At 43.7% G+C, this 27,806-nt stretch overlaps 1 long non-coding RNA gene across 1 annotated transcript in view; it reads left to right on the plus strand.

Annotated features, from left to right (window-relative positions):
- Nucleotides 1-25,705, plus strand: part of LOC147679480 (uncharacterized) — a 136,335-nt gene extending 110,630 nt beyond the window's left edge. Inside the window, exon 3 of the long non-coding RNA XR_015300883.1 lies at nucleotides 24,888-25,705. This is a non-coding gene — a long non-coding RNA (uncharacterized LOC147679480). The remainder of the gene's footprint in view (nucleotides 1-24,887) is intronic.
- Nucleotides 25,706-27,806: the final 2,101 nt, after the last annotated feature.

Consider the following 27,806-nt stretch of genomic DNA (forward strand, 5'->3'; position numbering starts at 1 on the left):
GAGGGTCCCATTTTTTATGTTGATACTGAAATCGATGACAGCAATCATTCTCACGACTGCCCGGTTACGGCCTTTTCAACCATGGTCGAACTTTCACCTGAAGCTGTAGACTGGTTTTTTTTGCACATCTTTCTGAAGTCATGTTCTCCCCTGAACCAAAAGAATAACTTTTAAGCCAACTGGCACACAGCGTTCCCCTGAACTCTGAATTCGGCCTTCAGCTTTGAAAAACAAAAGCTACTGAAAACATTCGGAACTATATTTCCCCTGAAACGAAATTATTTTTTTCCAAAATTTCAAAATATTTACTTTTTTTATGGCACACGTACTCTGCTTACAGTAGAACTATTCATAAAGAACAGAGCTTCTATTTTTAGCAAATCTAGAGACAATATATTACCGCAGCTTCTAGCACTCTCACAAGCAATTTCATTTGTATGTGATGAAATAGTCTCAACCTTCTTTTCTGTAATTAAGAGACATTTCATGTGTAATTTTCGCAAATCGTTCAGTTAAAGATATATGCAATTTTTTTGAATGATTACACTGCTTAATAACGTAGAGTACCTATAACGTTCCGTGTATTTCGCATACACCATTTCGAATGCAAAATGTATTTTGGGGTGGGTTGGAATACACATGCATCCTATTGCTTAGTTTTTAGTAATTGATGGACATAAAACCGTGGAGTGGGTGATGTGTTTTATCTAGGAACCCAATTCAATATTGGGACTTTATGCCCCTATACGGCTATAATCAATAATATCCCTATAATGGCATAATAATCAGATCCATATTTCAGTAAATCGCCCTTGCAGTCCAAGGCTCGGCAAAAGCTACTTCCTTGGATTCCTAGAGAGCACACCGAGTTCTTTCGACACACCAAACCTCCAGCAACCTGGGAAAGCCCCGCTTGCTTTATTTTGATTTGTAATAAGAACTTCTGCGAGCACTGTAAGAATGGCCAGTTCTTAGTGACATCTTTATTGACGTCTTATGTCCAAACCTTATGTCAAACTCGGCACCTTTCAGGTATAAATATACCAACGTTGCCTTAAGCAAACACACGGTGGTGATTCTGGAGCAGAGCAGCTAATCTACTTTCCGAGAGCCCAGCAGAAGCGAGAAGCCCACGGATGCTGCCCCTCCTCTTTGACGCGCTGAGAAAGACGCTGTCTTTTCTCCTGCCAAGAAAATCCAGCTCCGGCGTTTCCAGCCTACCCTTGCGGGTGACTGGGATATCGGGTCCTGAGAGGGAGATACCAGACCTCCTACATTCTATTCCCAAGGTACAGTGCTGACTAAACCCTTAGAGAGAATTATTGAACAGATCCTTGGCAACAAACCTACTTAACTTAAACTGCTACTTACTTACTCCTTCCCACATATTAGGCTTTGGTCAGGTACACCGGGGTAGGCGTATTTTAGAAGCACCAGTTGAGCACGTTAGCCTATGTATATATGTATATATGTTTTATCCATTTTAAAGTGTCTTATGGCTAAGAAACCATATCAATGCTTTTACAGTATTATTTCATAATACTCCTTTTACTGTACGTACTTTACTTTACATTAAGTATTGCAATTGTGGCAATTCATTTCTCTTGCATGAGAAGGAAGACTGCTCAATAAATAATACCTTTTATTGAAAACGCCCGCCTCTCTATTCTCTGCACCCTGGTGAAATTAAATATGCACAACTGACTGAGTGAAATAGCTGTCTATTGTTTCACACGACTCTAGAGATTGACTCTTATTCTGAGGGAGCAAAGTTGTCATGTTTATGCGGTTGTCGGAAGCTGAATCCCTTCTTGTCTGAGCCAGGGAAGCTGATCACTTCCTATTCAGTCAAGAAAGTTTCCATTGACCTCTGAGCTAGCTGGCGCAAACCTAAATTAAGTCTAACATAGTCAGTAGGGACCTAGAAGACCTCAGTCCTACGTCTAAACTGCTGTTTATGTTATTCCAATGCGCAGGGCCTATAGGGAAAATAGGAACTACACTACAGTTGAAGACAGTGAGGTGACTCAGCCATAGGTCTAGCTTGGGGATGTTGTTTGGAGGGGAGATGAGCAGGAATTCTGTTTTGGAGGTGTTGAGCAGGAGATAGTTCTCGTTTAACCAGTTTTGAGTAGACGTTAGGGTAGTGTTGAATGAGATGATGTTTTCCGGGACGAGATTTTCAAATAGAGTTGCGTATCTTCCGCGTACATATGGGAGAGAATGTTAGTGGAGTTTAATGAGTTAGCTAAAGGTTTTAAGAACAGGTTGAAGAGAATAGGGCGGACCCTTGGGGAACCCCCATGAGAACTGGAGAGGGCTGGGAGAGAGAGTGATTTGACTTGTCTGTGGTGAAGGAAGGACGGGAAGAAGGATTAGGAGGCAGGATTCGTTTTGGTCAAGTATTTTTAAAATGTCGTCCATAACATGAGTGAGCGCCGATTCGGGGCTGTGCCCCTTCCGAAGGATTGATGCTAGTCAAGGAGTTGATAATTCTCTATGTGAGCACAAAGTTGGGATTGTACGTATTTTTCTCTGAGTTTTGCTAGGGTGGGGATGTTGGAGATAGGGCCAAAGTTATTGACATCAGCTTTATCTGCTTTTTTTTTTAGTATAGGTGATACCTGAGCTGCTTTTAGGCAATCTGGGATTGTGCCTTGTGAAAAAGAAGCGTTTACAATCCTTGTCCAGGGGGGGATGAGTACAATCTTGATTTTATGTAAGATGGCTGTGACAACGGGTCACTGACGTGTTTGGATGGGTTGATATTCTGAAGGATCTTTTGGATGTCTTTTTTACTGAATGGGGTAAAGGTGCCCCATGACGCATTGCTCTTGGTGTTCAGGCTGGTAGATCTGCGCTTTTCTAAGAAGTCAAGGGGTGATACTACCCTGGGGGAAGGTAGTAGGGCCTTCTTAGATGCAAGGTTAATGGAGATGAGTCTTGCTTTCTCAGTGAAGAAAGCAGCAAGCTCGTCGCAAGAGGGTGGGCTGCCACCTGGGTCAGAGTGGTTTGGACCTACAACTGATTGCTGTTTGACCAATTTGAAAAGTTTCTTGAGGCAGTTTGTCGCTTGATCCAGTTGTTGTCTGAAGTAGTCAGCCTTAGCGATCTTAATTTGTTTGTTGTAGAGGCTCCTAGCCTCTCTAAGGAGTTTTAGTTGGTCCGAGGAGTGATTGGATCACCAGGAATGTTCAACTGCCCTAAGGTTGCGGCATCCGTGTTTATGTTAAGGGTTTGTATATTTTTGTTGAAGCATTTTTTGTTGGATTGGAGCAATGTCATCCATGAAGTTGGAGATGGTCGCATTGTAGGAGTCGATGAGTGACTGCACCTCAACCAAGTCAGCTTGGGAGGTGAGGGCCGATTTACAGTGGGCAGCTAGTTCATCAGAGTTTATTGATCTGAGATTCCTTTTCCATATCTTTGATTTCGTTGGTTGAGCCTTCCTCATCGACACCTCCCTGTTAATATAAAAGAGAATGCAGTGGAGGTCGGACCAGTAGTAGTAGATATTTATTGAGCACCTATTTCACCCTTAGGTCTCATAGCGCTTTGTCAACATAGGAACTAGAGGGAGAGACAGAATTTAAAATAACCATGTTTTGAGATCTTTCCTAAATTTTTTTGTGGTTTGTTTCCTGGCGAATTTGTAGCGGCAGTGAGTTCCATAGTTCTGGTGCAGTTTTAGAAAAGATCTATCCCCATTTTTTACAGTCCGAACTTTGGGGATCCTCAACAGGTGTTTGTTTGATGAGTGGAGGGAGCGCCCTAACTGATATTTAACCAGTTTCTTTGCTAGATAGGTCGGACCCTGGTTATTCAAGGTTTTGTGAGTCAGACAGCATAGTTTAAAGGAGTTTAAAGGAGATCCCACTCCTTATGGGTAACCAATGGAGGGCTTTAAGGCTCGGAGCTAATGGAGATCGGGAAGGCAGATTCAGGACCAATCTAGCCGCCGTGTACTGCAACACTTGTAGTTTTGACAGGAGTCTTTCCTTTATGGATGCAAACAGCGCATTACCATAATCCAATCGATTGATGATTGATGATTAAGCCCAGTACAAGGGGCAGTCTAGAGCAGAGGGCAATCCATTTAAAGATTTTCTTTTAGGAGCGCATTATTCCGTAACTGGTTTGGACCAAGGAATTAATGTGGTCCTTCATGGAAAGTTTATTTTCCATGATAACTCCTAGATTACGAACTGCTATTTTGGGCAGAGGGCGTGGTCCCTGTGAAGAGGGCCACCAGTCCATGGTCCATGCATGTTGTGTGTCTCCGAAGAGCATAATTTCTGTTTTGCTTGCGCTTAGGAGTAAATGATTAGTTGACATCCATTCGTTTATTGATGACATGCACTGTTTAAACCTGCGTTGCGTGTCAGTGGGATCTGGATCGAGAGTGAACAACAACTGAGTGTTGTCGGCATAGGAGATTGTATCAAAGCCATAGTCTCTGATCATTTTGGCCAGGGGCGACACGTAAAGGTTAAAAAGTGTGGGACTTAAAATAGATCCCTGGGGGACACCTTTATCAATAGGTTGACTTTTGGAACAGAAGCCCCCTATTTGTACTTTTGTAGACCATTCCGACAGGTAGCTCTCCGGCCATTTCAGGGCCGGGCCCTCAACACCAAGCTCCCATAGACGTTCCAGAAGAAATCCATGCGAGATGGTTTCAAAGGACGCCAACAAGTCTAGCAGGATGAGAATAGCCGACTGTCTGGCATCCAGGGAAAGCCTGATGTTATCAATAATCTCCACCAAAGCTGTCTCGGTACTATGATAGGATCGGAAACCTGATTGGGATGGATTCAATAAGTTGTTTTTTTCAAATATGTTGATAACTGCTGGTTAACTGCTGCTTCCATTACCTTACCAAAAAGTGGTAGGATAGAGATAGGCCTATAGTTGGCGTGTTGTTTGGGGTCAGCTGTTTGTTTTTTTAGGATGGGTCTGATGATAGCATTCTTCCAGTGTGCAGGCTCAGTGGATTCTGACAGTGAGAGGTTCAAGATATGGGTTAGGTTGGGGATGAGTGCTGGATCAATTTTGGATAAAATCGGTGAGGATGCAGGGTCAGTAGGTGAACCGATTTCATCCTACTGAGTAGAATGAGGGTGTCCTCTTCCGTAAGTTTGTTAAATTCTTTGAGAGAAGGAATGTTACAGAGTTTGGTTTTGTTCTGCCTATACAGTGTGTTGGTAATCTGTGCAAAATCTTTATGGATATCGTTTATTTTATTTATGAAGAAAGTTGAGAGTGAGTCTGCCCACTCCTGTGAGATGGTATGTATTGATGTGTCTGAGGGGGGAGAGGAGGGTGAATTCCTTCACAATTTTTTTAAGTTCCTTGTGGGAATTGGTGGCTTGATTGATACTTTCTCCAAGATAAAACATTTTGGCGGAGGCTAAGCTATCCATATATTGTTGATATAGGGTTTTTTATTGGTGCCTATCTAGTACACTTTTTGAGTGTCTCCAGTCACATGGGGTAATGGAGTCCAAGGTGATGGTCTGCCCTTTCGAGATAATGAGTTCTAAAGTTTCTCCTTTAATATGGGTTGGTTGGTCACAGTGTTGAGTCAGTTCTTGATAATTTAAGAATGATTTAAGGCAAGATACAGCAAGGTCGTTTGGGTTAGACCAGTGAAAGTTGAAATCCCCAAGGAAGATTTGGGACACGGTTGAATCAACATTGACAGAGATGATTTCCATTAATTGCTTGATGAAGGGGAGATTGTCTCCCGGGGGTGGTGGAAGGTGTGAAGTTTACAAACCGGTAGGTTCATACTTGAGATGCTGAGACAGATTATAAAGTTCCACACTAAGAACTACTCCCAAGTGCGATGGTGTATTTAAGGAGAGCTAACAGGTCTCATCTTCATCAGTCGTGGAGTGCGCCAAGGGTGCGTACTGGCACCAACATTATTTACTCTCTACATGAACGATGTAGAGAAAGCACTCCAGGTTTGCAGGAACGATTCACCCACATTGAACAATCGGAAGATTCCTATTCTCCTTTTTGTGGACGATTCCCTTCTTATCTCAAAAACAAAAATGGGGCTCCAATGCTTTATCAATAAATTCCTGGACTTCTGTAAGAGCAGGGACTTTGAGCTCAATGCCAATAAAACCAAGTTCATGGTGTATGGGACGGGCACTCCCAAGACTTTAGGCGTTAGAGCTGACACCGAAATACTCAAGAGAGTACATAGCTTCGACTATTTAAGTGTCACTCTTACAGAAAAACACAAATGGCTAGCCCAAACCACCAAGAGCAGACTATTAATCTATCATAGATCCAATGCCATTCTGAGGCTGTTCAAAAGGACAAATTCTCAATCGCTATTACCTCCTCGGTGGAGGTTTATCGGGCCAAAGCTCAAAGTGCTGCCCTCTTCAGTGCTGAGGTATGGGGCTATGCAGTTACACATCAACTAGCCTCTGCAGAAAATAGTTTTGCACAGCATCTTGTATCCTTGCCGTCTAGTGCCCCCCTGAACCCGCTTTACCTTGATTTGGGCCTGAAAAGAATAGCTGATCTGGCATTATACAAGCCCTTAGCATATTGGGTCTGCCTCTGGTTTTCATCCAAGCGTAGTGATTATAGAGACTCTATCAAGGACGTGGCCAGTGTTCAAGACCTGCAGTTGGGCATTGATCTATGATCGATATGCAGGCAGCGAGGATAAGGGCCCTCTGACAAATAAATACCTGGAATTTAAGATTACATCCTGTTTTGAACCATTCCTGAACGCTATACCCCGCCTTTAACAAAGAGTTCCTACTGAGATATATAAGCAAATGGAGCAAAGATCTAGCCCCTGGCTTGTGCCCAGCCTGTGAACTGGATTCTGAAACTGAAGCGCATGTTTTGTTTTTCTGCTTGGGATATCTAGGCTCGCGCAGAAAATGGATAGGCCTGATCTGTTTGAAGCTGGGGATAACCAGATATCTTGTTGCTCAGAGAATATTGAAAAGTGATACGTCTCACCTACTTGTGTTGCAGTCAGCCATTTTATAGCAAATGTCTGGTACAAGCGTTGTAAGCTTCTTTCCCAAATTACCATCTGAGCCAAAGTGCATATGAATACTTCTAGTATATATTTGTAATACATTTTATTTACTCAAAATTCCATGAAGCTCTCATTGTAACCGGCATTAGGCACTTTTGAATACTTTTAATTATCATGTGAAAAATTATCCTCCCTTGTTTGGAGCACTTTTTAACTGTTGACCACCACGTTTATACGTACTATGATGCTTTTATCTTCTGAACATTTTAAAGCATATTATTTACTTAAAATACAATGGAGCACCAAATGTAATATGCATTATGTACCTTTGAATACAAATAATTATTGCAAGTAAAACTACACTCTTTTGACCAGAGTAACATTATCTGTTGTATATTATGTTATTATTAATACATTATAATGTATTTATTTTATGGAAGTCTGCTACAATTAATATGGGAGATCCAATCCTACAACTATTACTTGACTTGTTTATATGGGGTGCCATTGTTTTTATACAAGTACATCACATTTTAACAGTTTTTTCTCTATGAATACTTTGATGGTTTCTGGAGAACCGAATAAAGTATTTTCTATCTATCTATATCATTTGCACTCTAGCATGCAATACTTTCCCACAAATTATACATTATTGCAAACTGCTTCAGTGGATTCTATTGCAGAATGTGATGTGGCAAATATGCCTAAATCCTATAGCATTTACAGTCTACCATGCTTTTACTATCTGTGGTTAATGTACACATGTGTTTTATTTAAGATTCCAAATGATAATTGTATATTTTCCTTAAACAGTAGTGGAACCACTTTCACTTTTTAAACATTGCTTTATATATTTGATGCATTTTGGGACTTCGTCTTGGAAGCTTCCCCATAGTGTATCAAACTTGCCCAGGCTATTTTTGGATTCACTATAAACAACAAAGGTACCAGAGGGTCTCAAAAGATATGCCCAAAAGTAAAGAAAAGCCAACCAGTCCCTGACCTCTAAAAAGATGCGTCACAGAAGGCTCTCAACAGGATGAGGAAAATACCCATCAGTCACCATACGGATCCGCCCTTCATCATTTGGGATTTTATCCGTACCACCCGTCTGAGAAGATCGGTGCCACAATCAGAGGTCAACCCGGTGGTAAGGGGGTTCCTCGAAAGGTGTAGGCAAAGACAGTGTGGTCTACCACTCGGTGTTATGAGTGGCCAGAGACATGTGACTGGGGTTTTTGGATTCACACCTTTCCCTAATCTTGTCCTGCAAGTGGGGCAAATCCGTTGTATAATCAGACACACCATGCTTTCAATTTTGGTGAGACTTTGCCTTTCGGAGTACATTTTCTGAACAGTTTAGAACTTTTTCCTACTAACTAGTTGCTACTTTTTTTTAAGGAATCAACTATACTGCTCTTATTGAAACAAAGAATAATAAAGTATCAAATACAACTCTATTGTTGCTACTTGGGTACTCCCCAGGACATTTCACCAACACACATCACATTACTCCACGGCTAGACTGTAATATTTCAACCATAGTCTCCAGAGTTTGTGAGGGCAACCTGTAGCTTCATAAATGGGTTCCTTTTGCTTCGCATAGCATTCCATTGCTGCACTCAATTCCAGTATCATAGAGGGGTGGGGGGACTTCATTTCCATGCAGTTTCCCTTTTCAAAATGATTGTGGCCATTCCAAGCAGAGCTCATTCTCCTCTGCTCCCCCCACTCTCCCACAGGTTGTCCAAGATACCAAAAAGGGCTATTCTAGGTGATCATTCTACTGGTTTCTCTAATACCTCTGCTATTGCTAGAAATTACAATATTTGGACACCTCCAGACCTTATGGAAAAAAATCAGCATTTTGATCTGTGCAATGGAAAATTGGGGTGTTAAATATGCAAAATATAAATATTTCACTTGGCCCAATCTTAGCCAGGTTGAAATCACAATTTAGGGAGGTGGGCAACATCTTGGCTTCTTTCCACTCTCATCAAGGGGACCAATGTTCTGCTTTCATTTTCTGTTAGTGCTGCAAATCTGACAGAGGCAATAATTAATAAGGAGTAGTAAACCTGCAATATCACCCCTTCCCCAGTGGCCCCATTAAGGATTTAGGGCTGTTTTCTGGAAGATCAGATGATGCAAAAGACACACAATTGATGGACATGCCGAACAAATCAAAACATTCCCCCCCAGAAACAAGCATCGTAGGACCGGTTTTGGGGTTTCACCCCTCATCAGCCTGAATAGCTTGATTCCAGTGGCACGGTGAGCCCGGGACCCAGGTCTGGGCATACCCCACGCACTTAGGGCGAGGAAGAAAAAGACACACAATTGATGGACGGAATGTAGAATAAATCAAAACATTCACCCCAAGTTAGGAGATCTGGGTTAAATCCATCATTCTTTTGCTCAGCATGCCACCCAAGTTTAGGCCTGGCCATATGCAAATCAGTCTTGAACCTGTACCTCATGGGAACAGTCCACCCCGAACTGCCAAGCCAGGTCCTCCCTGGACCAGAAACAAGCATCCTAGGACCGGTTTCGGGCTTTCACCCCTCCTCAGCCAGGATAGCCTGATGGCTAGTGAGCGCATGGCGGAATAGTAATTATTATGGAATTGGGGTTTCATGTAAGTCAAACTGTGTTTGAAGTTCCTGGAATGACCTTATGAATGATCCCTGCCAGACATCTCGCAGCTTTGTGATACCAACCAAGTCCCATTTACGAAATCCCTGCTGTTGGGTGGTGAGCCCCAGGCATCTTCCTTGTCACAGTTGAGTCTCCTGTGTCCATCTCCAATCCCACCCAGTCAAGCCCAAAGCCAAGCGCCAATTCAGGAACAGTCCCCGTCACCTTTGGGAGGTGTTGAGATATACGGTTACCTTACAGCATGCCCATGATATTGTCAGTGCCCATCAGTGACAGTGCTGTCTGGAAGACTGGAGCAACAGACCACCACCTCCCCTCCTTCAACACACACACATCCAAAATTCGCACTTTCCAATAATGCAGGCGTAGATCTGCCATACTCTTTCCCCATCATAAGTCATCTGTGTACATTTATAAAACACAGTCCATGCGTGAAGCTCCACCCACAGCAAGAAACAGATTATGGTTGCAAGGTTTTTAAACCATTAGTTTAGGATTATCAGAGGTAAACCAGGCAGGACATCGATTAATCACTGCAGGGTTATCATTTTAAAAAGCACCACTTTATCTAAGTTTTCAAGTGGGAATTTGGCACATTTCAGGAGATCTCTCTTCTCCTTTAACAAAAGGGAGAGGTTAAGGATTCATGTCAGGCTAGATTTCAGGGCAATATGTATAACTAAGGGCCTTGTTTAGATCTCGGCGGATGGAATACTCTGTCACAAATGTGACGGATATCCCATCCACCATATTACGATCTCCATAGGATATAATGGTATCGTAATACAGCGGAAGGGATATCCGTCACGTTTGTGACAGAGTATTCCATCCGCCGAGATCTAAATCAGGCCCTAAATATTGGAATCTCAAGCCTCTTATTGGGTCTCATTGTCACCCTTAAGCGAGACCAGAAGAGACTTGGTCTAGTTAACTTTGAGCCCGAGGCCTCTTCATAGAAATCTAAGATTATGGGTTGGGACAGGATAAGCAAGACCTCATCCATGTAAAGTGCTATCATATCCTCCATAGACTCCTCCAACCATAGAGCCTATACCTGTGCATCACATCAAATCCACCGTGCTTGGCACTGTAATGCAAGGGCGAACAGGAGTGGTGATAGTGGGTAGCCCTCTCTGTTCCCCCTTTGGATGGTGAATGGCGTTGACACAATTCCATGCACCCACACCTGTGCAGACTGAGTAAAGTATCTTGACATATCACCTATAGAGGGGTCCGAACCCCTTATACACAAGGACTTTCTCCAAGAAGGACCAGTCGAGAGAGTCAAGCGCTTTCACAAAGCCAATGAGAAAAGAGCGCAGGTATCCTTGCTTAGATGCTGTTCGTCTATTGTCACATGTCCCCGGGAGACACAGTGGCAGATATTGCGAATGGGCATGAAAGCTGCACTGGTCCAGGTGAATCAGTGATGTTAAAACTTGCAGGAGTATGTTTGCCAGGGCTTTAGCAAAAATATTGATCCCTGTGGATAGTATGAGGCAAATTTGTCTAGGGGCCGACCTCGCTTGTGGGTGACCACGATTATGACCAGATCTAACTTCAGGGGAAAGGAGTCTCTCTCCACTGTCTCTTTATATAGGTTTAGAAACCAGGAGCGTAGAATTTTACAGATTTGCAATGGGCTCAAGAGGAAAAGCATCCGGTCCAGGTACCTTACCAAAGTTAATTTCCTGCAGAGTGCCCCCTCATTTTCCTCTATTTTGAGGGACTGGTCCAGCTCCTCCCTATCGCTAATTGTAAAGGATGTCAGTGTATGTCTGTAAGCAGTAGCCTAGCCTGCTCTTGTAGTGTTCCTGTCAGGCAGAGAGTGTCTGTTAATAGTCTGCAAATGTATCTGTGCTCTCCACTGCTTTATATAGTCGTTGGCCAGTTTGGGCTAGAATCTCTGGGATCACTGTGGAAACTGCCTCCTTCGTGGCTAGCCAGTAGAGGAACTTTCTGGTTTTATCACCCCATTTGTAGACACTCCTGGCTAAGACCATCCATTATTGTTGAGCCTCTTCCAAATAGATCTCTCATTGGGAGGCCTTATCAAGCTCAACTAGGTCGCAGAGCTAAGTTGACGCTCCAGCCCAGTTGCGGCATTCCAATGCCAGAATTTTAGCCTAGAGCACAACCAGTTGACTTTGCTTATCTCTCTCTTTACACTTAAGGTTGGCCTTGCCCGCATCTGTGATAGCAGCCTTTCCCGCTGCCCATAAGGTGCCAGCTGAGTCCTGATTTCTAAAATAAAAAATGTATAGCAACTCCATCGATAGCAACTGAATGATCCGAAATACCAAGCAGAAAAATATTTCTCTGTTGTGTATAGAATATCAGTTATTATTGTTATGTTATGTTATGTTATGTTATGTTATGTTATGTTATGTTATGTTATGTTATGTTATGTTACACTAGGCAAGTTGCTGCCACCTGCTTTGGCCTTCTGCGAGGCCTTTGGTCCATTCTGAAGTTTTTTGACCCACCAATACACGACAACTGATTGTTCAGGCGACTATTTTATCTCGCCTGGACTATGCTAGTTCCCTCCTTTTGGGGGCGAATAAGGCGGAAATACTCAGGTTGCAGCGGGTTCAAAATGCTGCTGCCAGAGCTTTGGTGGGTCTCCCGCGCTTTTGCTCTGCCACTAGTACTATCCTTAGGTTGCAGTGGCTCCCCGTTGAAAAGAGGATTCATTTTAAGACACTGTGTCTATCTTTTAAGATATTGAAATCTGCTAGTCCTGCCCTTCTGAGCAATATGCTCGCCTTCTACGCCCCTTCCCGCCGGCTTCGTTCAGCAGAGCAACTCCTGGCGGTTGTCCCTAGAGTGAGGTTTTCCCGTGCGGGTGGACGTTCCTTTCGCTACTTCGCTCCCAGGCTATGGAACTCCCTGCCCGAGCAAATTCGTGGCATAGACTGCTTGCTTGCTTTTAGGAAAGCTATTAAGACTTTTCTCTTTCCTTCAGTTTAGTTATGCGACAGGATACATTGCCACTTTTTAGACTGTTGTGTGTCTGTGTCCTCTGCGCGGCCAGCGCCGGGACGCCCCTTCGCTGGGGCAGCTGTGCGCTCTACAAAACCTAATAACATAACATAAAATATCAGTTGCTGGAAGGAGCACACATTTTTATGTGCAGCTGAGGTATGTGTGTATTACTAGCTGTGGGGAGAACAGACTCTTCAGGCATCACACAACCTTAGTGGGGCCATCCATTCCTCCAGTAGTTTAACTCTTCCTGTCCTACCTTTAGTGGACACCCTAGTGGATTCCAGAGCTGGATTTGGGGATGCATTAAAGTTGTCTTCTATAATAGTGTTGCCTTTTGGGAAGTCCAGTATCACTGTCTCAGCCCCTTCGAGTGTGAGCTTTGGGAGTTGGTGAGGCACATACACACATAAAAACTCTTGAGTTTCCCTTCAAAGTGTCCTTCTACTCACCTGAGAGTCCACAGCTGTTGCTGTAAACACCAGAGGAAAGCTTCTATGGAGGAGTTTGGTACCCCCTCTAGATCCTCTTGTTTAGGATTCTTTAACCAGGAAAGATCATTGATGGTATTTGTATAGGAATAATAGTGATCTTGTTGGAGACATAATTTATTAGGTCAGTAAAGGAGAACATTTCTCTACTCTCCCTACTGGGATATGAAGGGGCCTTATTATCCGAGTCATTCATCCGGGAATCAGTGGATTCTATGCAAGCAGATGCAACTGATTCTCCACCACCAAGGTGGTGCAGGGAGGGCTTATATCTGTTTCAGATTAATCTTCTGAGTTCCTGGGCCACCGCCTGCCTCTGTAATACGATTCAGAAAAGGGGGTGGTGATGAACAGAGTGTCTGAATTAAGCAGACCACTCTTACCCAGTCCAAAGATCAGGGCTTGATCCATCACCGTTATTTAGCTCACTGCACCATCCCAGCTCAGAACCTGGCTATATGCAAATCAGTCTGTCCCTGGCCCAGTGCATCATGGGAACAGGGCAGACTAAACTACCAAGCCAATTCTTCACCAGAAAGGAGACAAGCTTCCGGGGACCGGTTTCTGGCATTTCAGCCGTCGTCGGCCCGGCTTGCTTGAATCCTGATGGTGCAGTGAGCAAGGGACTCATGTCTGAGTATACCCTGCCACACCTATAGTGGCCAAAAACGATTCAGAAAAGGGGGTGGTGATGAACAGAGTGTCTGAATTAAGCAGACCACTCTTACCCAGTCCAAAGATCAGGGCTTGATCCATCACCGTTATTTAGCTCACTGCACCATCCCAGCTCAGAACCTGGCTATATGCAAATCAGTCTGTCCCTGGCCCAGTGCATTATGGGAACAGGGCAGACTAAACTACCAAGCCAATTCTTCACCAGAAAGGAGACAAGCTTCCGGGGACCGGTTTCTGGCATTTCAGCCATCGTTGGCCCGGCTTGCTTGAATCCTGATGGTGCAGTGAGCAAGGGACTCATGTCTGAGTATACCCTGCCACACCTATAGTGGCCAAAAACGATTCAGAAAAGGGGGTGGGGATGAACAGAGTGTCTGAATTAAGCAAACCACTCTTACCCAGTCCAAAGATCAGGGCTTGATCCATCACCGTTATTTAGCTCACTGCACCATCCCAGCTCAGAACCTGGCTATATGCAGATCAGTCTGTCCCTGGCCCAGTGCATCATGGGAACAGGGCAGACTAAACTACCAAGCCAATTCTTCACCAGAAAGGAGACAAGCTTCCGGGGACCGGTTTCTGGCATTTCAGCCGTCGTCGGCCCGGCTTGCTTGAATCCTGATGGTGCAGTGAGCAAGGCACTCATGTCTGAGTATACCCTGCCACACCTATAGTGGCCAAAAACGATTCAGAAAAGGGGGTGGTGATGAACAGAGTGTCTGAATTAAGCAGACCACTCTTACCCAGTCCAAAGATCAGGGCTTGATCCATCAGTTTTATTTAGCTCACTGCACCATCCCAGCTCAGAACCTGGCTATATGCAAATCAGTCTGTCCCTGGCCCAGTGCATCATGGGAACAAGGCAGACTAAACTACCAAGCCAATTCTTCACCAGAAAGGAGACAAGCTTCCGAGGACCGGTTTCTGGCATTTCAGCCGTTGTCGGCCCGGCTTGCTTGAATCCTGATGGTGCAGTGAGCAAGGGACTCATGTCTGAGTATACCCTGCCACACCTATAGTGGCCAAAAACGATTCAGAAAAGGGGGTGGTGATGAACAGAGTGTCTGAATTAAGCAGACCACTCTTACCCAGTCCAAAGATCAGGGCTTGATCCATCACCGTTATTTAGCTCACTGCACCATCCCAGCTCAGAACCTGGCTATATGCAAATCAGTCTGTCCCTGGCCCAGTGCATCATGGGAACAAGGCAGACTAAACTACCAAGCCAATTCTTCACCAGAAAGGAGACAAGCTTCCGAGGACCGGTTTCTGGCATTTCAGCCGTCGTCGGCCCGGCTTGCTTGAATCCTGATGGTGCAGTGAGCAAGGGACTCATGTCTGAGTATACCCTGCCACACCTATAGTGGCCAAAAACGATTCAGAAAAGGGGGTGGTGATGAACAGAGTGTCTGAATTAAGCAGACCACTCTTACCCAGTCCAAAAATCAGGGCTTGATCCATCACCGTTATTTAGCTCACTGCACCATCCCAGCTCAGAACCTGGCTATATGCAAATCAGTCTGTCCCTGGCCCAGTGCATCATGGGAACAGGGCAGACTAAACTACCAAGCCAAATCAGTCTGTCCCTTGCACCATCAGGATTCAAGCAAGCCGGGCCGACGACGGCTGAAATGCCAGAAACCGGTCCCCGGAAGCTTGTTTCCTTCCCAGTATAAGAATTGGCTTGGTAGTTTGGTTTGCCCTGTTCCCATCATGCACTGGGACAGGAACAGACTAATTTGCATGTAGCCAGGTTCTGAGCTGGGATGGTGCAGTGAGCTAAAAAACGGTGATGGATCAAGCCCTGATCTTTGGACTGGGTAAGAGTGGTCTGCTTAATTCAGACACTCTGTTCATCACCACCCCCTTTTCTGAATCATTTTGTCCACCATAAGCGTGGAAGGGTATACTCAGATGTGAGTCCCTTGCTCATTGCACCATCAGGATTCAAGCAAGCCGGGCCGACGACGGCTGAAATGCCAGAAACCGGTCCCCGGAAGCTTGTTTCCTTCCCAGTATAAGAATAGGCTTGGTAGTTTGGTTTGCCCTGTTCCCATCATGCACTGGGACAGGAACAGACTAATTTGCATGTAGCCAGGTTCTGAGCTGGGATGGTGCAGTGAGCTAAAAAACGGTGATGGATCAAGCCCTGATCTTTGGACTGGGTAAGAGTGGTCTGCTTAATTCAGACACTCTGTTCATCACCACCCCCTTTTCTGAATCATTTTGTCCACCATAAGCGTGGAAGGGTATACTCAGATGTGAGTCCCTTGCTCATTGCACCATCAGGATTCAAGCAAGCTGGGCCGACGACGGCTGAAATGCCAGAAACCGGTCCCCGGAAGCTTGTTTCCTTCCCAGTATAAGAATTGGCTTGGTAGTTTGGTTTGCCCTGTTCCCATCATGCACTGGGACAGGAACAGACTAATTTGCATGTAGCCAGGTTCTGAGCTGGGATGGTGCAGTGAGCTAAAAAACAGTGATGGATCAAGCCCTGATCTTTGGACTGGGTAAGAGTGGTCTGCTTAATTCAGACACTCTGTTCATCACCACCCCCTTTTCTGCCTCTGTAATACTTCATTCTTCTTCCGAGTTTGGGTCTCACTCACAGCCCTAAGGCAGCCAATCACCCTGGCCTCATGGATTCTGACTCTGAGGGATGTAGCATCTGAGTGCCTTCTTTTCTTCTGCCCATACCATGTGGCTTCCAAGGCTTGAAAGAATTAGGAATAGGAATTATGAATCACTTTGAATTTAACTTGGGAAAATCAGCATATATTGTAGATTAATTGTCTGGAGTTTTTACTTTATCGCGTCGAAAGAATTTCTCTGTTTTTGCACCAATCTAGTATATTCTGAAAAGACCATAATACGGGTGGATTGGAAATTTCAGCTTTCTGTTTTTCTTACTTCTCTGAGGATTATGTCTCTGGTAGAGGTGCAGCTGGCAGAGGTTTCTGAGCTAACGAACTCTAGGTTCTTTCAATGATAAACCATGGTGAGAGCTTCCCTTCTGGTGGCCAGTAATTAGTACAGTTTTCAAGAAGTTTTTCCGGGAAGGGAAGCTCTGTCCCTTCCGGAATTTCTACGAATCTAAGGTTGTTGCATTCGCTCTAGTCACAGCATCTTCTGGACCCTGGACATGGAGAGTAGCCAAGACACATTAGTTTTATGATCTGCTGCCTCATCTTACAAGGTCAAGATCTGACTGTCCACTACTGAGACTACTCTGACCCCACCATTTTAACGATCATGGCAGAGAACAGACATGTGTTCTTATCTTACCAATTTTGGACTCAAAGTCCTTCCATGAGGCCTGGATTGTCTGTAGCATGGCACCAGTATTGGTGGCATTGGTCAGTGGCTGACCTGAGGAGTTTTCGGAGGAACGTCCGGTGCTTCAGCTGGAGGAGCTTAGAATTTGTTGATCTCGGCTGGGGCAAAACAGTTTTATCAGAGGAGAGACCCTTTGATGTTTATTGAATCTCCTCTGTCTGTGTCCGATTTTCATTTTTCAAGTCTCTGTCTTGGTCTAAAGCATCTCTGAGTCCCATACATAGTGAGTTCCAATAGGTAAGACATCAAGGCACATTCAGGAAAGCACCAAATCCCCAGTTGTCAGTTCCTCTCCAACATTCACGTAGAGCCTCCCAGTGGGGCAGGGTAGTGGCCAATTTCAAATTCAAGTAATTGCTGTATGTGACTTGGCCAGCCCGCTTGTTGTGTTCATGAGGGATATCGAGCACAACCAGCACAAGCAGTTACGGTAACGGCAGGTCCCCCATACTTGTATAGTATCTCCGACAGGTGGATCCCTGATGTATGACTACTCCAGCCTATGCCTGTGTTTTCTGGAAGCCTCATTTAGGGGTATCTAGCCACTCCAGGATGCTTCCTCGCTCACGCAACACCAGGGAGGGGACCACACTTGCCACAAAACTACAGAGCCTGATTCCTCTTGTCATGGTCCCTTCTAGTTTATTTAGCTTTAAGATTGGTGGAAGCCCTTAATCTCAGGAGCTCCATCAGCACCTTTTACCTTCTGGGTGCTTAACGTTTGTGGGAGTCAACAGGAAAATATATATATAGTCCCACCTGGTAAATCCACACTTCGAGTCCTCCTCCCAAATGCAGCAGTGGACCAGTCCAATTCCCGGTCTCTCAAATCTACTCCCCTGTTTCATACTGCCATGTATGGGACCCATGGAGCCGCCAGCTAGTCGAGGTATTGTCAGATGGTCCCCTCTCCAGCCACATCAGAGGCCTCAGGCTCCAGGGCTGGAGGGGGGTGTGCTGCTGCCAACTCTTGACCCGTCTCGACCGATCGTGAGTGTGTAGTTTTGCCTTCAGGCCATCCCTCCTTCCTTGCCACCTTCACTAAGGTAGAGTCAGGATGGAGGATCAGGTGATGCACGCTATGTTCACCAGCCACCATGGCTCCGAGAGATTCATCAGCTTCCAGGAAGGCCTATAGGTCTTCAGCCAGTTGTTTTTCATCCGAGCAGACCCTTCGCATTGGTCAGCGTCTTGCTGTTGGGCCTGGGTGGTGGTTCAGAAGCTGTATGCTGTGTTTGGGCGTGCTACACATGTAGCCTAGAGTGAGCTCCTCAGTGCAGGTGCCATACTATCAGGAGCGCACCATTTAGGTCACGAAGAAGCAGCTATTGTCTGTTGGCCATCAACGGAGGCTGTGGGTGCTAAGATTTTCTGTGCCAATCTCACACGGGCACAGGAATTTAAAAAGTTATTTCTGGGGGTTTGGGCAGGGTGACTAGCTACAGGATTGGAAAAGCTGGTGGTGGAGGTCTGTCATCATAGCCAGTTAAGCCATGCCCCCTAAGCTACTTTTTATTTAATGTATAATTTCAGACCATGCCTGACAGTGATATTTTTCCACATCACATTAGATAGGAAGAATCTGTCTACATTTTTTTAAGACTTTACTGATGCTCGTTCTCGTTCTGGATGTATGTCATTACATCGCATACTAATACCACGCATGCCATTACAACGCGGGTATTAGTATGCAATGTCAATGACATTGCATGCCATAACATCGCGTACTTTTACCACGAGTATGCGTTTACCACACATGCCATTACAACGCAAAGGCTTGCGTGGTAAAGCTATACTTATGGTAAAAGTATGCAAGGTAAGTAACATCCCTATCCCTACACCTACACAACAAACTACTCCCACCCCTATACTGCCCCAACCCAAAAACACTGCCACACTACTACGCTACCCACACTACTCCCACGCTTACACTACCCTAAACCCTAAAACACTACTACACTACCCACACTACTCCTACCCCTACACTACCCTAAACCCTAAAACACTACTACGCTACCCACACTACTCCCACCCCTACACTACCCTAAACCCTAAAACACTACTACTCTACCCACACTACTCCCACCCTTACACTACCCTAAACCCTTAAAACACTACTACGCTACCCACACTACTCCCACCCCTACACTACCCTAAACCCTAAAACACTACTATGCTACCCACACTACTCCCACCCCTACACTACCCAAAAACACTACTATGCTACCCACACTACTCCCACAATAACACTACTCTAAACCCTAAAACACTACTACGCTACCCACACTACTCCCACCCTTACACTACCCTAAACCCTAAAAGTCTACTACGCTACCCACACTACTCCCACCCCTGCACTACCCTAAACCCTAAAACACTACTTCGCTACCCAGACTACTCCCACCCTTACACTACCCTAAACCCTAAAACACTACTACGCTACCCACACTACTCCCACCCCTACACTACCCTAAACCTTTAAAACACTACTACTCTACCCACACTACTCCCACCCTTACACTACCCTAAACCCTAAAACACTTCTACACTACCCACACTGCTCTCACCCCTACACTACCCTAAAACACTACTATGCTACCCACACTACTCCCACAATAACACTACCCTAAATCCTAAAATAAATAAATAAAATAAATAAAATACTAAGCTACCCACACTACTCTTACCCCTACACTACCCTAAACCCTAAAACACTGCTACGCCACCCACACTACTCCCACCCCTACACTACCCTAAACCCTATAACACTACTACGCTACACACACTACTCCCACCCTTACACTACCCTAAACCCTAAAACACTACTACGCTACCCACACTACTCCTACCCTTACACTACCCTAATACACTAATACACTACAACACTACCCACACTACTCCCACCCCTACACTACTCCCACCTCTACACTACCCTAAACCCTAAAACACTACTACGATACCTACTCTACTCCCACCCCTACACTACCCTAAACCCTAAAACACTACTACGCTACCCATACTACTCCCACCCCTACACTACCCTAAAACCTAAAACACTACTACACTACCCACACTACTCCCACCCCTACACTACCCTAAACCCTAAAACACTACTACGCTACCCACACTACTCCCACCCATACACTACCCTAAACCCTAAAATACTACTACGCTACCCACACTACTCCCACCCTTACACTACCCTAAACCCTAAAACACTACTATTCTACCCACACTATTCCTACCCCTCCACTACCCTAAACCCTAATACGCTACAATAACCAAACACTACAACACTTCACTGAAACCTAAATAACTACACTACATAAACACTACACTACCCTCCCCAATACACTGCACTAAACAAACAGGACAACACCACAACACACACTAAAACGTTTTTAAAAAACACACACACAACGCAAACATTACCACACTACTTTTAAACTACCCTAAACCCTACAAAAGTAACCCCCACCCCATGCACAAACCCCCTTACCTCTCTCCTATCTCCGTCGGATCCTGCTTCCTCCTTCCTGCTTGCTTCACGTCGTTGTGAGGAAACAGCCTAAGTTTCCTCCCAGCGACGTGAATAGCCGCCCGCCACCATTACACATTACATCGCATTGTAAAAGCGCATGCGATGTAATTGTATGCGATGTAAAAGCAACGCGTGGTAAAACCCTCGTTTTAATGGCTGTTCCCCGTTCCTTATACGTTTTCTCACACTACAATACATTTTGAATGAAAGATATGTTTATCTGTACATCTTGGTCTTGATTACTGTTATTATTATCCTGTTTCCAAACTGAGCTTAATGAGATCCTTAGTTTTGTTTTTCAAAGCATTGGATTCTGCTCCAAGTTTTTAGGTCTCGGCTAGCATAGGCTGCGCACATGCGCAGTCTCGCTGGCGAGATTTAATGAAATAGAGGTATTTTCACTAGCGAGGGAAAGCTCCCGCCCCTCTTTTCCATTGGCTGACGTCACCGTTCATGCTAAACGGTGACCAGCCATTGGAGAAGAGGTCTTAGTGACGTACTTCTTTCTCTTTAACCCCCGTCCTTTTCAGACTGGCTTCCTTGACTTACTGGTGGCGAAAAAGGTTTCTTATCTTCTTTATGGGGCGAAACAGATGGCCCCATAAAGAAGATAAAAACCTTTTACGCCAGCAGGAAGTAAAGAGAGAATAGTGTACGTCATGGCTGCGTTCAAATTGTATATGAGCTCCGATAATACCTCTCGGATTACACTATGGCTCATTGTATCAGGGGTTAGATGTTAGCTATTTTCGCCATCTTTTCAGAAATCTACGTACAGAGGTTGGAAAGCAATATTTCCAGGGTTGGAACGCACTGTGAATCTGTAAATATCTACAAATGCATGTTTAATGGTATTTGATAGCTCCACAGTGTTCTCTTTCCACAATGGAAAAGATTTGATACTTTGACAGGAGTACACTTTTTTTCTGGGTAGGAAAAGGAGGCGTGCAGTAAAATAATTTGTACTCGCTGGAAACCCACAGCCCACACCTGCAGTGTGAGAGACAGCAGTGTGTATGAGAGACAGCACTGTGAGAGACAGCATTGTGTGTAAGAAAGACAGCAGTGTGTGAGAAACAGCAGTGTGTGTGAGAGAGACAGCAGTGTGTGTGAGAGAGACAGCAGTGTGAGAGACAGCAGTGTGTGTGTTCTAGGGAGAGCATGGTGTGTGAGAGACACAGCAGTGTGAGAGAGACAGCAGTGTGAGAGAGACAGCAGTGTGAGAGCGACATCAGTGTGAGAGACGGCACTGTGTGTAAGAGAGACAGCAGTGTGTAAGACCTTTTATTTATGTTTTGGTTTTTGAAACATAAATAAAACGCATTGTTATTTGCAATGTCAGTAGCTCAAACTTGCGTAAATACGAGACCTATTGCATTGAAAATTAAATAGGTCTCGCATTTGAGAGAGATTAAGCTATTGGCATTGTAAATGACAATGCCATTTATTTATCTGTTTTCAAAACCAACACATAAATAAAAAGTTTGTCATTTACAATGCCAATAGTTCTACCTTTTTCAAAGGCGAGACCTATTGCATTGTAAATGCTTGTTCTTATAGTTTTTTGTTCCTGTTGGTAAGCCTCTTCTTTTGCACCTGGATTAACCTCACTATTGGTGACATATTCACTTTGTAAATAGCACTGCTGGATTTTCTTCGCACTATAAAAGCATGGATAACATTCTGAGGCTTCCTTACACTCAAAGGTATTACCATCAAACTGCCCCTTTTCTGTGTCAAATCTTTTTCACATCTTACTAAGGTGGGTGAATTTTATGAACCACTGTACTGTCTCTATTCTGTTCTCTCTAGTTTGGACAATACGTGTTGTGCTTATGGTACGTTCTTTGTTATACCGATTATAATAATATCATACAGTGAATATTTTCAGTGTATGACTTCACATTTAACTGCGTGTTGGGCTCTATGCGCCATAGTGTTTAGCCACTGTTGATTGAGTTTTGTGTACACTCATACACTGGATGCTTTTCATTTAGTGAATATATTATATACCATATGGCCTGTGCTTATTGTCCTTGTAGTACAGTAATTAAAGGAAGTAGCCTCGCCTATTCGTCCTGATGATGACCAAGTCATAAATCAGACTGTGTTGAAACATCAATGCTTCTTTTGGCATAACTGTTAATTTAGAACAAAACTTTGGGGTGCTTAGGTGTAGCCTATATCATTTTCAGCTGTCACTGCACTGTTTTATTACACTATTTATGTTTTATAGATAGTAATTATCACCATTCTGATATTCACAAACATCGTAAGAGAGCTATGAGCTAACAAAAGCACCTTTCGTAGACATTATTGTCCAGGCCTTCACCTGTTATACTAAATGATATGTTTAATGATGTTCCTTCACTGTAAATAACCCACCTGAATATACAAATTAAGGCCTGATTACGATGTCGGTTGGAAAGCCTCTGACCACTGATCAGAGGCTTTCTGACCGACATGGTAGGTTTAAAGTCCAACCAACATATTATGATGACGGCGGTCGCATTTTAAACCAGCGAGAGAATTTGACGTAGTTCCGACAGGCCAATCCATATTGTGCTTTCTGAGATGGATTGCATGTCAGAAACTTACTTTGGGGGGCCCTAGCAGGTCCCCATTCCCACCTGGCTCTCTGCAGTGTGGCCTGGGGGGCACCTATGGTGTCCCCCTAAACTTCCCTGCACCATGTGTCAGACACCTCATGATGCCTGACACACTGTGCGGGGATGTTTACAAACTTCCATTTTTCAACAGGAGCTTGTGCTGCAGGCAGTTTCGACTCCCATTGTAAAATGGATATTTGTGACTGCACCATGTGCGGTCACATTCTAATGAGGTTGTTGGAACCGACAATCTATGTCTGGGTGGTTTCTTCCCTGAAATGGTGTCGGACCGAGGCAACTCCGACCAACATCGTAATTAGGCCCTGACTGTTTTGGAAACCTTAGGGGCCGATTGGGATTGGGGGCCCACAGCTGGCCCCCGAAAGCAGACTCTGCATGGCTTTCCATGGCGGGGTCTCTGCCATGGAAAGCCAAGCTCCACTGCTGATGCTAATATGGATGTTGGTGTCTAGCAGACATCGCCACCATAGATAGCCCCTTTTCCGCCCGGTCGACTGGTCGACCAGCGGAAAACCGGTGGACGGTCTTTCCATCTGCTGGGGTCCCCCCGCCATACTAATATGGCGTGGGGGAAATGGGTGGTGGGCGGGGAAGGATGTAGGGCAGATCGCCACCACCATGCGTGCAGTGGCGATCCGCCCTACATCCTATTCGACCCCTTAGTCTTAATAATTGTGCCACAGCATCAAATTTATATTTACGCAAAGTACGGATTTCTTGGAGCCATAATCTTGCACTAAAATTTATTTTTAGGTATTATGAAGGCACATTTTTTTAATTGAATATTCATGCCATGCTAATTTGTAAATTTGTTATTGTTTGATACTATTCAGGATATTTACTTGATGTAGTTCCTATATTTTCCCTTTTTTCTCTCCGTTGTTGTAAAAAAAGGTAATGTTGAGAGCATTAACATATTGATCAGTCTAATGAGCAGTACTTGTTTTATAAGAACTACTCCCAGTTTGTTTTTTTACATTTCTGTCTGTATTCATCCATATTCATTTATGTTATCTGCAATTATTCATACTTAGTTTGGGCTTTGTGAAAAATTGAAGCTGCAGCTCGTATATATTTTTGTATATATTGAACCAATACATATATGTTCATGTTATATGCTATATGTATCCATATATGATATAAGAAGACTCAGATCAAAACATGAACATTCTAGCTCACACACATTGACATCTGCAGCTTTTTAATGTTAATTAGAAAACATTATGCTTTTTTAAGCTTCCTGGGCTGTCAGAATGTACATCTATTGACTTTGCAGTTTTGGCGAGCAGTACTAAGAATCATTCAAAAGGTATCTTCTTTCTGTTTTTATCCATATTTAAACATACATCTAGACAGGGAAATATATGATTTTTTGTCTGTATTTATTTGGAAAAATCAATAAAAATGAGAAACTGAGAGTCTTAATTGTAAGCTGTGGCTTTTTAATGTTGATGCTTTTGTATGATTTTATAAAATACTACTAAAAGTTTAGAGAGGTACAAAGCACGATTAAGGCTCCTAGTCAATAATAGTTCTCTTCTACTTTTCAGTCATCGAGCCCAGTACAGCCATACACCAAGACAACCCATCATCCTCCACCTCACATTTTCAGACTCTGACTTTCAAAACAGGCAACTTACTTGAGATTGCAGATGGCAAGAAACTTGGACGCTGCCACTCAACCCCAGGCAGCTTCGGACAAGGTAATAAAACAGAGAGGAGGGCGCTCTTTTCAAGCGGCACCAAAAGTACGAGAAGCAGAAGCCTCTGTCCAGACAGCAGTATAGAGAGAGGAGCGAGCCCCAAATCCACGGAGGACACCTGCAGCTTCACCAGTGAAGACTTCCAAATGAACTGAGGCTGATTTCTCTGTTTGTGACATATTTTTTTATTTTTATTTTGCGGTTTTATCTAGCGCAAACTTGTCCCAAGGGTATTAGAGCACTTTACATGAGCACCCGATTACATTACAAGGTCAGATAATGTTTTTTTTCTTGGAAGTGGAGAATACATGATTTGCCCTAATCATAGGATGTTGAGCCGACGCCAGGAACCAAACCTGGTTACCTAGTTCGAATGTTGGGGCACAGCTCATCCTTTGTGTGGCGTTTGTGACAGTGTCAAAGGGCAGATTCACAGAACTAACTTAAGACAAAATCCTAGACTTACTACTTTTGGTATTCACAGAAGCTAGGATTTTGTCTTAAGTTTGACTTAAGACAAACAAGACAAACTTAAGACAGACTTAAGACAAAATCCTAACTTAAGTCTGTCTTAAGTCTGTCTTAAGTTTGTTTTAAGACAAATATAAGACAAAATCCTAACTTCTGGGAATACCAAAAGTAGTAAGTTTAGGATTTTGTCTAAAGTTTCAATTTATAATCTTTATTTCGGTTCTTAAAAAGACACCATAAAAGCACATATACAATATACACAAAATTATTTTAAAAAGTGAGTTTTCCATTAAAAAAGGGATATAAAAGGTCAAATTATCTAAAGTTAGTTTTGTGAATCGGGCCCAAAGTGATTAAATTGTTTGCAATTTTGTCTGTGTTGTGGCGTGTGAGAGAGAGATTTATGAAAACGGGTGGTGGGTGAGAGACACAGTATCTGTTTTTATGATTTTGTAATAATTTATTTTAGATCTACTTACAGATTTGTTTTTTATGATATTGGGTCATGAAAGAGTGGCACAGGCAAGGAACATTCCAGGCATAGTCAACAAGAAGGCCTATGTCTTGAAATACGCTCTGTATTATGAGGTATTTTGATTTTTTGTTGTTTTTGCTACGAATAAATGTTCCTATGACATTTGAAGGAGGAGCTGAAAGTGGCTTTTTGGCGATAAGGAATAGCTTCACTTGACACGAGGGGCCTGATTCATAAACTGCATTTTGTGGCACGTTTTAGACCACATATCATACTTCAAAGTGCTACTCATAAACTACACGTGAAGGTTGCACCTCCGCATTACCTATACTTATGTGTGTGGAATTCTACGCCCCAACTGTGGAGTCTCAAAACATGTAAGTATGCGTTTTAGTAGTAAATGTGGGAAGGACACAGAGGTGGTTTAAAAAGGGCCAGACTTAATACAAAAGGAGATGGGATTAGTGAGGAGTATGAGGGCTTTAGGAAGGTCCTGAGAGGGGATTAGGGAAGGGCATTTCCTACCTGCACAACAGTAAGCCAGCTAATATACACAGTCTAGAAGAGAAGCAGCTTACACTTTTGTAGTAAATTTACACCCAAGTTTGTGAATACTGAAAAATAGTAAACTTACTTAAAAGTGTAAATTATCAAACCTTAATTCTTTTAAACCTCTTTTGTTGCACCAGAACTAAATTATTTTATAAATCAGCACCTGTTGCATTTACACTAACAACCCAGTGATGGGTGAATGCTTAAATTAATTCCAGCCACTGTTCATTGATCTAGGCCTCTTTCTAGTCTATTGTTATGTTCTCTTTGTCACTCCAAGTGTGTAGCAACCAAATAAAAGCCAGCCTTAGTCCTGTTCAATACTACCAATCCAGCCCAAACTGTAGGACCATGGCACCTTTGAATGAGAACAGAAGCAGAACAGACCGTTTTCAGCCTTGTTGTACCTCCTCATTGAGGTGCAGAATGGCGCAGCAGTGAGCAGCGGGGTTTACATCTTCCAATACCTTTCACACTTAGCTCATCATACTGAGTCAAATAAAAAAGTGATTGGTGAAACGCTATAATGTATCTCAGCGACTGTTAATTACTCAAGGTCAAATTTCAGTTAATCTTTTTTCTCACTGTGCCGCTACAGTAACAACCCCTAGGCAAATTAGCGCTGGTCCTGCTCCACTAGCAGAAGCCCAGTCTGAACTATGCCAGAGGACTCAAGTCGCACCTCACTTGGTGGCATATGTATGAAAATCCATTTTTGAGAATCGCTATCTGAGAATTGAAAAATGGGATGTATTTAAAAATTCACAATTTTTTAGCGAATTCTTAGTATTCCTTAATGAAGATTAGCAAATTGCGAAATCGCAATTAAGGAATACCTTCCCATTCATTCCTATGGGCCAGTAGGCCCATGGGAATGAATGGGAAGTCATTGTCAATTTGCGATTAGCAATTTGAGAATCGCAAACTGAGAATAATTTCAAGGGTGCAAGGGTGTCATAAGGACACCCTGATGTACCCCTGAAATGAGCATGTGTGCGCATATGGCGCACATACATGCCCAAAGGGCATGTATGTGCCACATGGCACCTTGAAAAATGCCAAAAAGTGCATTTTCTTAAGAAATCGCAAATTACCACCAACTTGAATTTGGTGGTAATTTGCGATTTCTTAAGGAGAAATCGCACAACTTGGGTGCTTGTTACATAGCATTTAAGGAATCACAATTGACGATTCCCTAAATGCTTATGCAAAATGAAGGAATCGCAAAATTTGCGATTCCTTAATATTGCGATGCGATTTTGCTCATA

Source organism: Lissotriton vulgaris, chromosome 11 (assembly GCF_964263255.1).
Source record: "Lissotriton vulgaris chromosome 11, aLisVul1.2, whole genome shotgun sequence".
Taxonomy (NCBI): domain Eukaryota; kingdom Metazoa; phylum Chordata; class Amphibia; order Caudata; family Salamandridae; genus Lissotriton; species Lissotriton vulgaris.